Here is a 13,439-nt window from a genome sequence, read left to right on the forward strand (position 1 = left end):
CGTTTATAATGTTATTACAGTCCCGCATTTGCTTGTTTGCCATTTTGGCCGCTCTTTGCGGTAGGGTGATATTGCAGATATTAAGTTCTCTCTATCTCTCTCTCTCTCTCTATCTCTCTCTCTCTCTCTCGCTTTCTCTGTATTTATGAATATACAAAGTGACTGTTTGGCTTTCCCTTTGTACACGCAACATCGTTGCACATCGATCAGATACGGAGTTAGTAGCCCCTGAGTGCTGTCCGCAGAAAAAATGAGACGTACCAAAAGCAGCTAAACTTCGAAAGTACTTGTTTTATATATAGATTTCGGTGGACAACATATGTGACTCAAGTGTCAACTTTTGTTTAATGTATTTTTTTATTTTCTTATTTTCTTTTACTCCATCACCGGCTTTGTGCATTAGGAAATCAATAAAATTATATATAAAATGTTGCAACAACCAATTCAAGAGCTGTGTAGGTATTCAAAAGTTAACGACAAAGTTTTGTGCAAAATTGAAATCTTTAGTTATTCAAATTTGAGTCACATGAAGTTTTTGAGCACAGGAGGCTTAAGATGTAAACTTAAAATCCCTTATATTATCAAACAGTTCGTGGTAACGAACTGTAAATAAGGAGCGACCCGGCTCAATGATAACCGAAACTGTAGAAAACGGAATTTTTATATCAACGAATACATGAAAAGAACCAGATTTCAATACTGGTTTCAAATATATAAGTTTCATCAAGTTTAGTCCTACCTATTAAAAGTTACGCGCCTGAGAAAATTTTGCTAATTGTCGAAAAAAGGAGGAAAGACCCCCTAAAAGCTATAGAACCTTAATGGAAATCACACCATCATATTCAGCGTATCAGAGAACCCTACTGCGGAGGTTTCAAGCTCCTATCAACAAAAATGTGGAGTTTTGCATTTCTTGCCAGAAGAAAGATCACGGATGCGTGTTTATTTGTTTGTTTTTTTTTCCGAGGGGTGATTGTATCGACCCAGTGGTCCTAGAATATCGTGAAAGGGCTCATCTTAACGGAAGTTAAAAGTTCTAGTGCTCTTTTTCAGTGACCAAAAAAATGGAGGGCAACTAGGCCCCCTCCTACGCTCATTGTTTTCTCAAATTTACTCGATCAAAATTTTGAGATACCCATTTTGTTCAGCATGGTCGAAAATATGATAACTATGTCCTTTAGGATGACTTCAACGCCGGAAGTCCCCGGGGGGAGGGCTGAAAGTTATGAACTTTACCCAATGTTAACATATAGGCTAGTATTGGTTATTGGGAAGTATACAGACATTTTCAGAGGGGATTTTTTCTGGTAGTGGGGGGGGGTTGGGGTTGGGGGTTATGTGGGAGAATCTTACCATGAAGGAAGTTTTCATGGGAGAAGGGAGATTTCTATGAAGGGGGTGCCGGATTTCCCAGCATTATTTAAATAAAGATCCGAAATTATATGTAAAAAAAATTTTTTTTAACTGAAAGTAAGGAGCAACATCAAAACTTAAAATGACAGAAAACATTACGTATATGACTGGGTTCATCCCCTAGTCAATACCTCGCTCTTTAAGCCATAGATTATTTAGTACTTTCATAAGAGCTATTTATTCTAATTAACAGCATTTGTGATTAAGGGGTCATTTTTAAAGAATTGGAACGAAATTCGAACTTTAGCTTAAAAAGCAAGGTATTGACTAGGGGGCGAACCCTCTAATATATTTATTAAAAATATAAGAATATAGAGGTTCGTTACCTAGGTTAATTTGTAAGTTGCGTTTATTTATTACTAATAAAAACGTCCGTAAATAAAATTTAACGGGTTTCGAGAAAGCCATTTAACCAAATAAAAAGTAAAATCAATATTCAAATTTTTTTTAATTATTCATGTACGGTGAGCCAAAATCAAAACCTGCATCAAATCAAAGACGTTCAAAAAATAAATAAAAAAAAACAATTTTTTTTAACTGAAAGTAAGGAACGACGTTAAAACTTAAAACGAACATAAATTATTCCGTATATGAAAGGGGCTGTCCCCTCCTCAACGCCTTGCTATTTACGCTAAAGTTTGACTTTCTCACAACTCTGTTTTTTTTAAACAATGAAAAACTTTAGCGTAAAGAGCGAGGCGTTGAGGAGGGGACAGCCCCTTAATACGGAATACGGAGTAATTTCTGTTCGTTTTAAGTTTTAACGTCGTTCTTTACTTTCAGTTAAAAAAAACTTGTTTTGTTTTATTTAATCTTAGATAAAAACGACTTTCTCTGTTTGTAAAAATTTCAACAGATTTCGAGCTTCTCTGACAGCTCCGACCCATTATGTTTCAATAAATAGTATGAGGGTTATATGTGTGTTCAAAATTAAACCAAGTTGCTAATTACCAAGGTTACTTATTACACTTTTAGTCTTTTCGCGATAAACACGTTAAAAATACAAATACCCTTCAAGCAAACACACCTTTAAATGCCTCGTCTTCATTCAGTTAAAAAGCTGCTTTTTCAACCATATCATGATATTCCCAAAGGTTCTAGGTCATTTTCAAGGAACCTCATTTCAACCTAATCTCGGATGAGCTGGTTTCCCCTTTCCCCCTGTGGGATGCTTAGTAAAACAATTCTCGGGATTCAATATTAATGCATTCCAAAACTTATTCTGTACCAATGTAAGCCACTTACGCCACAGTCCGTTGTTAGCTGCCATAAATTTGAAGCAATGAGCTAAAGGGTTTAAGGATGGACTTAGCTTAAGAACATATTAAAAATAAAACCACAAAATTAGAACGATAATTTCAGTTTCTGGATATTTTAGAATAGAAATTTTTGAATTTGCTCGATTAAAGAAAATCAAATAAGCCTTCCAATCCAGAATCTACCCTTCCGTTTTGTCACTCAGCCTGCAAATATTTTCTCCTCCATTAGCTATTTTACTTCAGGATGTAAAAAACTTCTCTCCATTACATTGCCAAAAAAAACCAAAAAAATATTTGAGTAATTTCTCTCCTCCTTGATATCTATGCCTCTTTCCTCGATTACCCTCTTTTTGTGTTTTTATTGGACTTTTTATCATATTTATAAATTTTACTAGTTTATTTGCTTTTAATCTTTTTGACATGTAAATTGTAAATTGTAAATTGTAAATTGTTATGTAAATTGCTTGCATTCTTGTTGATTCACTGTGATATCTCACCATTTTTTTTTTTTTTTAATTTCAGAATCAAACTCAAATCTCACGGTCAACCATTAAATATTGACATTCCGATTAGTGTAAATTCCCAGGAAATCCGGAAGACTTCATGTTATTTTTACTTTTGATTTGGTAAAAATACATCAGGCTTTTATAGCTCAAATCGTTTTGCATCAGGCTTCTATCGCTTAACCATATTAAGTTTAAAAACAAACTAAAATGTTGAATAAAAGTAAAGAGGGAAATTAAAGCTTAATTACCTCATATAAAGGGAGTTTTCACTCACCAGCCCTCCCCCACTCTTTACGCTAAAGCTTACTAGCGTTCAACTGAAAGCTTTCCAAGTGCAACAAATCTAACCATTTGGTAGTTGCTTTTAGCTTTAATTTATTTTTTATTTGCTTTTAGACTTAGATTAATTTGGCAGAATAATTTATCGAATGCCACTTTGCTGCTTCTCAACAAATAATTTATTATTTTCGAACTTAATATTTTGTCAATCAAGTTTATAGCTTTCTCCGTTTGTGCGGAACAGGGAACGTTTCAGTAATTATTTGGTTTTAATCTATCTTATGCAGCGACAGTGCTTCTGTAGTTGACTTCAGAGTGTCAGGGGTACACCAAGGGAAAAAGTAGTCAAACATTTCGTGGTAACGAACTGTAAGTAAGGAGCGACATGACTCAATAGTAACCGAAACTCTAAAATAGAAGTTTGATGTCATTAATTTACATGAAAAGAAATTGCTTATTATGCTGATTCCAAATATGTTAGATTCATCAAGTTCAGTGTTACCCATTAAAAGCTAAAAGCCTCAGAAAATGTGTGTGATTTTCGAGAAAAGGGGGAAACACCCCCTGAGTCAAGGAATTTTCTACTGTAGATGTTTCAAGCTCTTATGTACAAAAACGTGGAATTTTGAATTTTTGTTTTCTAGAAGAAAGATCACTAATGCGTGTTTATTTGCTTGCTAGTTTTTTTCCCCCAGGTGTGATCGTATCGAACCAGTGGTCCTAAAAGATTGGAAGAGGGCTCATGTGATCGGAAATCAAAAGATCTAGTGTCCTTTTAAAGTGACCAAAAAGATTGGAGGGTAACTAACCCCCTTCCCACGCTCCTTTTTTCTTCAGAGTCGTCCGATCAAAATTTTGAGATGGCTGTTCTATTCAGCATAGTTGAAAGGTTCAATGACTATCCCTTTGGGGATAATATGGCCCCTCACAGCCCCTAGGGAAAGGACTCTGGTACTTGGGAAAGTTACAAAATTTACTCATAATTTAGGTATAATATTTTTCACCGACGATAGAACAGCCCGAACGGAATTTTACTGGAGAGAAGGGTTTTTTTACGCGGGAAAACCTTTCCATAGTGGATTTCCCCGTGACGGGAGGGAATTTTTCATGAAAGAGAACCTGATTTACCTGTACACTATTATTCGGAAAACCATCTGAAAAAAAAAATCAACTGAAAGTAAGGGGCAACACTAAAACTCGAAACGAACAAAAATTATTCCGTATATGAAAGGGTTGCCCCCTCCGCAGTACCTTGCTCTTTACGCTAAAGTTTGACTGTTTGTCACAGTTTCTTAAGAAAGGCTCCTGAAACATAAAAGCCGTTTAATTAGAATTTAAAAGTTTCTCCTTACTTTAAGTTCAAAAACTTGTTTTTTTTTTAATTTGAAACCGTATAAATACAAAAGGCCTGTTTTGTTAAGAAAGCCTCAATCCCCTTGATTCCTTATTTTTTACATTCTATTAGGGTATGGTTTTAACTTTAGTTAACTGAAAAGGGTTAGGCGAATTTTCCTTGTTTTATAAAGGAATGCTTCCTCCCTGTCCAACATATCTAAGGAATGGTAAGGAGTTGCTATATAGCAGGCTATTATCATTCCTTAGCTGGACAGGGAAGGAATTCCTCATCGTTTATTAATAAAACGAGAAAATTGCCTATTCCTCTTTAGTGAACTAAAGTTAACACCATCAAAAAACTAGCCAAGACGAATTTAGACTTTTTAAACTTTGGAGGGTAGAATAGAAGACTTTTGATCTCCTTAATCTGCTTAGAAAATAGTTCAAGAGGTTTTTTAAGTAAAAAAAAACTTTTAAAACTCATCAAACATGTGAAATTGATATTTAATCTCTCATGATTTCTGGGAATATTTATGGTCTTCGTTGCTATTATAAAAGTAAAGAGTAAAATTAAACCCGAAAATTAGAAGAATTTATCTACCCGTTCCTCATCTGCTCCTCCACCCCATGGTCGCTGGAACTCTGGTGGGTGCTCATTACGTCAGAAGCCGAGAGCTCTAGTATTTTTTTTTTATAAGTCGAAAGTTATTGGAGACCAGCCAGTCGGGGAGTATTTTCCGGGCGATATTTCATTGAGAGCATTTTTCATCGGGGGGATATCATCCGGGTGGTATTTTCCGTGGGCGTGTAGATTTTTTTGGTGGGGTAAACGCCCAGACCCCAGTAAAGTAAATGGAACGCAGGTCTGGTCACTTTTATGTCTAAGGGTCATATACAACAGTTTCATATTTCTAAAGTAATTACAAATAACAATTGGCTAATCTGTTCTCTAAGAGATGATTAGCAGGGCATTTTAGATTAGTAGGATAAAAATATGATTGAACGTAAATTACCCTGGTGATCCGCCTTTTATGAATAGTTAGCACAGAACCCATCCTAGGGTTGGTGGTGCCCAAGGAAAAATCAATTACAGCGCCCCCTCTTAACTGAAAAATAAGCAAAAAATCAAAATCGAAGTAAAAAATTTGATAAAAGTAGGTGACCTTCCTGCCATGGCAACCCCCCCCCCTCGCATCTCAGCCGTGACGCCCAGGGCAACTACCCCAGCTGCCTCCCCCTGAACGGCTATGAATTAGCACACATCCTTTTTATCTTGGAAATGCAAAATTTCAAATAAGGCCTGTTTACAGGGAAGCCAGTGGGGAGGGGGCATTATATCATTAAAAAAGCTAAAAAGAATTGCCCACCCATCCCAGGTTTTAGAATTTCCTTTTTTTATATCTTCACTAAAAAACAATGGAAAAAAAATCTCTGCTCCCCCCACATTTTCGTGAATTAGTGCCCCAAACTATTTATGTAATTTCTCAAATTTTGGGCGTTGGTTCCAACCTGAATTCTTTGGACTATTCAATTAAACTATTGGGTCAGATACTGTTAATATTTCATTTTAGAGATACAATCCCGAGTAGCAGATTTTCGACATAGATCTTTAATTTTTCATATAGCATAATAGTGAAATTTGACATTTTCAGACCCAATAGGGCTAGATATGATCAGCCACCACCTTTCATTCTGATCCGTTACTATCACCAGATCTTTTAAACGTTCAATTCAAAACTTTCGTCATGGTCTCTGTCATTAATCATTCTGTTGCTAACTTCTGCTGCCTGAGTAGATTACCCTCCATTGTCTTTTCTAGACTTGATCGTGAGTTTATGGTTCAAGTTGCTATGACCGTGGAAAGTAGCAAAAAAAACAAACATTTTTTGGCCCTTTTCGGGCTATTCGCCTTTTCTGGGCCCCATTTCTGGGGAGGGGTGGGGCATACCAAACAATTTTTGTTTAGTTTGATTCATCTTCACCCAATGACTGTCTGCCAGAAGTTTCAAGCACATCAGGGAAAATATCTTTTCACCAATTTCCTGTGTTCCCCTTCTCCTGATATTCGTGGGTGGTTTATCATCAAACTATAAAAAATACTCAGTCAGCCTCCTTTTTCCAGTGGCCGTCAATTGATGATGATGTAAGGAGGGGTATTTTCTCAATTTTTTAATGAAGGGAGAAACAAATCTAGGGAGGGGAAACAAATCTATTTTCAAAATATAGGGAGGGGGGGGGGGAATTGTCTTTCTCCTTAGACAATTTAAGCTTTCGTCATGATCTTTTCCATTAAACATTCTGTTACTAACTTACTTCGATAACGGAGTCCATTTTAACGTTTTTTTTAAATAATTTATCGTCTTTGAAAACAATCTGTCTTTGACTGAAGAATCAACAGAAACGTAAATTGTAATGCTTCAATGTCAATTTTATTTGATTGTTTTGTGCTTTCTCATCTATCCTAGTCAAACTCTTTTCTTCCACTTGAATTGGTATGAAGTGATAATCTTGAACAGTTTTGTATTGCTTGATTTAACATCCATCTTTGATTGTCAATTTTTTTTTCTTGTATTTTGGCCGTGCTTGCAATGTAGGTTATTCGGAACATTTTCGAACAAAATATCAACGACCCTGTAAGGAAGTTAAGTAAAAAAAACAAGTTTTGTAAACTGAAAGTAAGGAGCGACATTAAAACTTAAAACGAACAGAAATTATTCCGTATATGAAAGGGCTGTCCCTCCTCAACGCCTCGCTCTTTACGCTAAAGTTTTTTATTGTTTTAAAAAATAAAGTTGTGAGACAGAGTCAAACTTTAGCGTAAAGAGCGAGGCGTTGAGGAGGGGACAGCCCCTTTCATATACGGAATAAATTCTGTTCGTTTTAAGTTTTAATGTCGCTCCTTACTTTCAGTTTACAAACTTGTTGTTTTTTTATTTAATTTCTGATCGTTTTTTAGTTAATGCAGCTTTTATTTTGGCTAACCGTCATTGAATAAGTAAACAAAATTTGCATAAAAATTTTACTTTTCTTTTGCTAAATGGATGTCTTTACAAATTAACTTACGTAACTAACTTCTGTATTCGTATATTTTTCTTCTGGCAAAAAATACAAAGTTGCAGATTTTTGCAGATATGAGCTTGAAACCTATGTAATAGGGTTTTCAGATACGCTGAATCTGACGGTGTGATTTTCATTCAAATTCTTTCACTTGTAGGGGATGTTTCCCCCCTCTTAAAAAAATCGGGTAAATTTTCTCAGGCTCGTAGCCTTTGATGAGTAATACTAAACTTAATAAAATTATATATTTAGAATCAGCATTATAAACACATTCTTTTGATACATTTATTGACAACAAAATTCTGTTTTTAAAAGTTTCGATTACTATTGAGCCGTATCGCTTGTTTTTTTATTGTTTTTTTATTACGTATATGTTATTACGTATATGAGGGGGGTTCTCCCTTTAGTCAATACCACGCTCTTTACGTTAAAAGTTAAAAAAAAATTGATTCACAAACCCCTGAATCACAAAGGCCGTTTAATTAGAATAGATAGATCTTTTGAAAGCACTAAAAAAAACTGTAGCGTAAAGAGCGAGGAATTGACTTGGGAGAGAACCCCCTCACATACGTTATAATTTCTGTTCGTTTTTTAAGTTCTAATGTTGCTTCTTACTTTCAGTTGAAAAAACTTATTTTTTTATTTAATTTCTGATCGTTTTTTAAATAATGCTTGGAAATCTGGCGCCCCCTTCATTGAACTGTCCCTTCCCCCAAAGAAACATCCTCCACGGAAAGATTCTCCAGAGTAACCCCCTCCTCTAGCCCCCCCTCCAGCACAAAATCCTTCCTGAAAATGTCTGCATACTTCCCAATAACCAATAAATAATGCTGGCAAGTCCGGCGCCCCCTTCATGGCAATTTCCCTTCCCCTATTAAAACTTCCTTCATGGACAGATCCTCCAACATAACCCCTGACCCACCCATACCTACCCCTACCACAAAAAAAACCCTCCTGAAAACGTCTGTATACTTCCCAATAACCAATACTATATGTTAACATTGGGTAAAGTTCATAACTTTTAGCCCTCCCTCTGGGGACTTCGGGGTTCAAGTCATCCTAAAAGACATATTTATCATATTTTCGACCATGCTGAACAAAATGTCTCTCTCAAAATTTTGATCGGGTGACTTTGGGGAAAAAATGAGCGTGGGAAGGGGCCTAGTTGCCTTCAATTTTCTTTTCACCTGGAAAGGGCACTTGAACTTTTAATTTCCGTTCCAATGAGCCTTCCCACGATTTTCTAGGACCACTTGGTCAGTGCGATTACCCCTGGGAAAAAGAAAAAAAAAAACAAATAAACACGCATCCGTGATCTTTCTTCAGGCAAAAAATGGAAAATTTCACATTTTTGTAGATAGGCGCTTGAAACCTCTACAGTAGGGTTCTCTGATACGCTTAATATGATGGTGTGATTTTCATTAAGGTTCTATTGCTTTTAGGGGGTCTTTCCCCTTTTTTTTGAAAATCAGCCAAATTTTCTCAGGCGCGTAACTTTTGATGGGTAGCACTAAACTTGATGAAACTTATATATTTGAAATCAGAATTAAAATCTGATTCTTTTGATGCATCTATTGGTATCAAAATTCCGTTTTTTAGAGTTTCGGTTACCATTGAGCCGGGTCGCTCCTTACTTACAGTTCGTTACCACGAACTGTTTGATTTAAAAATAAAAACTCAGGGATAAAATTTTTGAAATTTAAACATATATAACTTTATTATAACTTAGTGCATAGTTTTTTGCAAATACTTTTAAAACATGCTTTCAAAAAAAAGTTTTTAAAAGAAGTGTAAAGAAGCATATTATAGAGTAAAACAAGGGGAAGTAAATTCATATAATAAGTCAAATAAATTTCTTTCTCCCTGCATTCCTGGCCACACAGAGCCTTGGGGAAGTATATAATATTTATTTAAAATAATTGTTTAAATTTATTGACCACCCCCACCAAAACCCTCAGAAGTAGTGCTAAGCTTTGCTGAAAACAATGTTTATTTTAAGCAGTACTTTACTTAATTGTAACATTGAAAAGTATAAATTGTTCGAAATTAGAGTAATTCTTTTTCATGTAAAATATATTTTAGACAATCATTTTAACTTTATTAGTATAATATCCAAAAAGTTTATCACTACTCTTTTTCCTTCTGTATACACTAATTTTAATTATGTAGAAAGATCAAGCGGTGAATAATTTTATTCATTTTCTAATTCAAAATTCTACACCAACAAGCTAAACGTGTTGCATCAAACAATACCAATTTATGTTTTATGGGTTATGTTTAGGTATCAGTTTTCAAATCTTTTGACGAAACAGAATGAAAAGAAAATTATCGATAAATATGAATTTTCTTTTGAAAATAGTAAAACTAAGGGAAAAGTCGAAAATTTGTTTATTATATGAAATCAGAATAAAGCGTTTATCTTGCAAGGTTCAATTCCATATCTGACTTTAATTGTCAAATTTCGGGGGAATTGACGTTTTATGATTATTCTAATTATGTAGAATTTAATAATTTAAAATTTTGATCAAAAATATACGTTCCAGAGAAATGTTCTTAATTTTCTAAGAAGGGAAAAACAACCCAAAAAGGGAGAGTTATCTAAATAACTACACGATGAAATTCAACATATCAGATAACCGTGCTGCACAAGTTTCTAGCCTCTATCTACAAAAATACAACATTTTGTGTTTTGCTCGAGATGGATGATCACGGATTTTATTTCCTGTTTTAATTTACACTAGAAAATGATATTGTGCCACAAAAAAGTGCCGCTTTCTGCCGTTTTGTAGCCTAAAAATAGGTTTAAGCACGAAAAGAGGTTAAATACTATCGATTGAAAGTAGTATTTAGTTCATGAAAAATAAAGGGCTAATAAAGGCAATTTCTTTATGGCTTCAATTTATTGAACTGATTCATTTTAGGGGTCATACAATTATACACAGTGGCTTTGTTGAGCTTCTATGAAAGAGAGCCAACGGACCTTCGTGTGTGAATGGCGGGGGGAGGCCTAAATTATTAAAATGAATTTTTAAGCACTAGCTTTTGAACTTTCAGTGAACCTAAAGATAAATTAAATAAAAAAAACAAGTTTTTTTTAACTGAAAGTAAGGAACGACGTTAAAACTTAAAACAAACAGAAATTATTCCGTATATGAAAGGGGCTGTCCCCTCCTCAATACCTCGCTCTTTACGCTAAAGTCTGAATCTGTCACACAACTTTTTTTTTTAACAATAAAAAACTTTAGCCTAAAGAGCGAGGTATTGAGGAGGCGACAGCCTCCTTTCATATACGGAATAATTTCTGTTCGTTTTAAGTTTTAACGTCTTTCCTTACTTTCAGTTAGTAATCCTTTAGATATAGAAAGTATAATTAATAATTCAGTTGGAAGTAGAAATAGGAATTATAATGATCCTATATCGGTTATTGAAAGTAAATATGTTTCGCAATTAAGTGGTTCTGCCTCTTCTAAACAAGATAGTATTTTCTCTGTGCTTCAGCTAAACATTCAGGGACTTTGCTCCTCTTTTGATAAGCTGAAACGGATCGTCAGTGGTGGAACTCCAGATGTTATTGGATTATGTGAAACTTTTCTGGATTCAAAAAAGGATATGCTTTTAGATATCCAAAGATTTAGGATGGAGAGGATGAATCGGAAACAGATGGCGAAAGGTGGCCTTGCCCTGTATATTGCCGATCATCTTGTATATAATTTCCGAAGTGATTTGAGTAGAAATGAGGAAGGAATCTTTGAATCCCTTCTTATTGAAATTAAGTCAGGTGGTAAGGATTTAGTTGTCGGTTTGGTTTGCAGATCCCCTAGTGGATCTATTCCTTCGTTTATGAAAATTCTGGAAGAGGTTTTGGACTTAGTTCAAAAGCATCCTTGCGAACTAATCCTTATGGGGGATTTCAACCTTAATCTGCTGGATCAAAATTCTGCTTCGGCTGCAGATTTTTTGTCAATGATGCTTTCTGCGGGAACTCTACCTTCAGTTTGTATACCAACCCGAGTTACTGAGATGCATGCATCACTTATTGATAATATTTTTTTGTCACTAGATGTCTTAGATAATTCGGTGATGGTTAGTGATATTTCTGATCATTTCCCCGCTATTTCACGATATAGGACTGCTAATCGATCGCAGCGTAAAGCTTCGCCATCTAATCTCCCATTTTTTCATTTTGGTGTCAGTGAGATCAGTCTACTTAAATCTCGTTTGACTGATCAGCCATGGGATAGTTTGGATTCTGAATCGGATTTTAACCGCTCTTTTGATTTCTTTTATGATTCAGCAAAAGAAGGTATCCTAGAAGTTTGCCACCAGAATCCAACGCCTCATACCTCGAAAAGGATAGTACTGCTGAATCCGTGGATGACTCCAGGTCTCCATAAAAGTTGGAAAAGGAAAAATAATCTGTGGAAGCTATACAAGGCTTCGTCATCTGCTTTTCATCATCAGCGGTTCAAGGCCTATAGGAGTATATTTAATTCTCTGTGTCGGAAGGTCAAGTCTCAGTATTATTACAGGAAATTTTCTGAGTGTGGAAAGGATGTTGGGAAGACATGGAAAATTATTAATTCTGTACTTAAACCTACATTCCCTTCCGCCTTCAGTTCCAACAACGCTGATAGTTGATGGTAAAATTGTCCAAGGAGAAGAAAATGTTCAGCTAGAGCTTACGTCTTATTTTGCTAATATAGGAAAGACGACTGCTTCCTCTGTGAGCTCTACAACTCCTCGTTGCGATTTCAGAGCCTATCTTGGACCCCCCATGTTTAAAGTCAATGGTCTTGAACCCTGTTTCTGAGTTTGAGGTAGCTCGGATCGTAAATGCATTTAAAGGTTCATCGTCTTCAGGGCCAGACAGAATTCCTACAAGAGTTATCCGTGCCGTTCTTCCTGCTATTCTGTCACCATTGACTAAGATTGTCAATCTGTCTTTCGAGAAAGGAATTTTCCCTGAATCACTCAAGCGGGCTAAGGTTATAGTGCTGTATAAAGGTGGGTCCCGGAGTGATCCTGCTAATTATAGGCCAATTTCTCTTCTATCTTTTTTCAGAAAAATTGTTGAGAAGGCTATGCTATCCAGGCTTCTTAGTTTTCTGGATGTCAAAAAATTTTTCCATGATTTCCAGTTCAGATTCCAAGCGAATCACTCTACAGAGCATGCTTGCGCATCTCTCTTCAATTTTATTCATTCGGCAATAGATTTTGGTCTTATCCCGGCAGCTTTATTTTTGGATGTTCGTAAAGCTTTTGATTCTTTGACTCATCAGATTCTTCTTTGGAAATTATCGCATATTGGTATAAGATCAAATGTTTTCTCTTGGTTTGAATCCTATCTTTCTGGTAGACTTATTTCAATTGATCCGCTTTTCCGGAGCCCTTCTGAAGTAGAATATGACGTCCCCCAGGGATCTGTTCTTGGCCCCGTTTTATTTCTGATTTACGTCAATGATCTGATTTCAGCAGTCAAGAACACCAGTCCTCTAGTATGCTGCAATCTGTGTCATCCGGATGTTCCTTCGTGTCCCAATGCTACTTCTAATGAAGATTGCCTCGTTGCTTTTGCTGACGACAGCACTTT

General features: G+C 35.6%; 1 protein-coding gene across 1 annotated transcript in view; it reads left to right on the plus strand.

Annotated features, from left to right (window-relative positions):
* The window catches only part of LOC148950816 (kin of IRRE-like protein 3), a 156,331-nt gene that overhangs the window by 112,936 nt on the left and 29,956 nt on the right, over nucleotides 1-13,439 (plus strand). The window lies entirely within an intron of this gene.

This window comes from Artemia sp. Qi Xiang Cuo, chromosome 6, assembly GCF_049724085.1.
Source record: "Artemia sp. Qi Xiang Cuo chromosome 6, ASM4972408v1, whole genome shotgun sequence".
NCBI lineage: Eukaryota > Metazoa > Arthropoda > Branchiopoda > Anostraca > Artemiidae > Artemia > Artemia sp. Qi Xiang Cuo.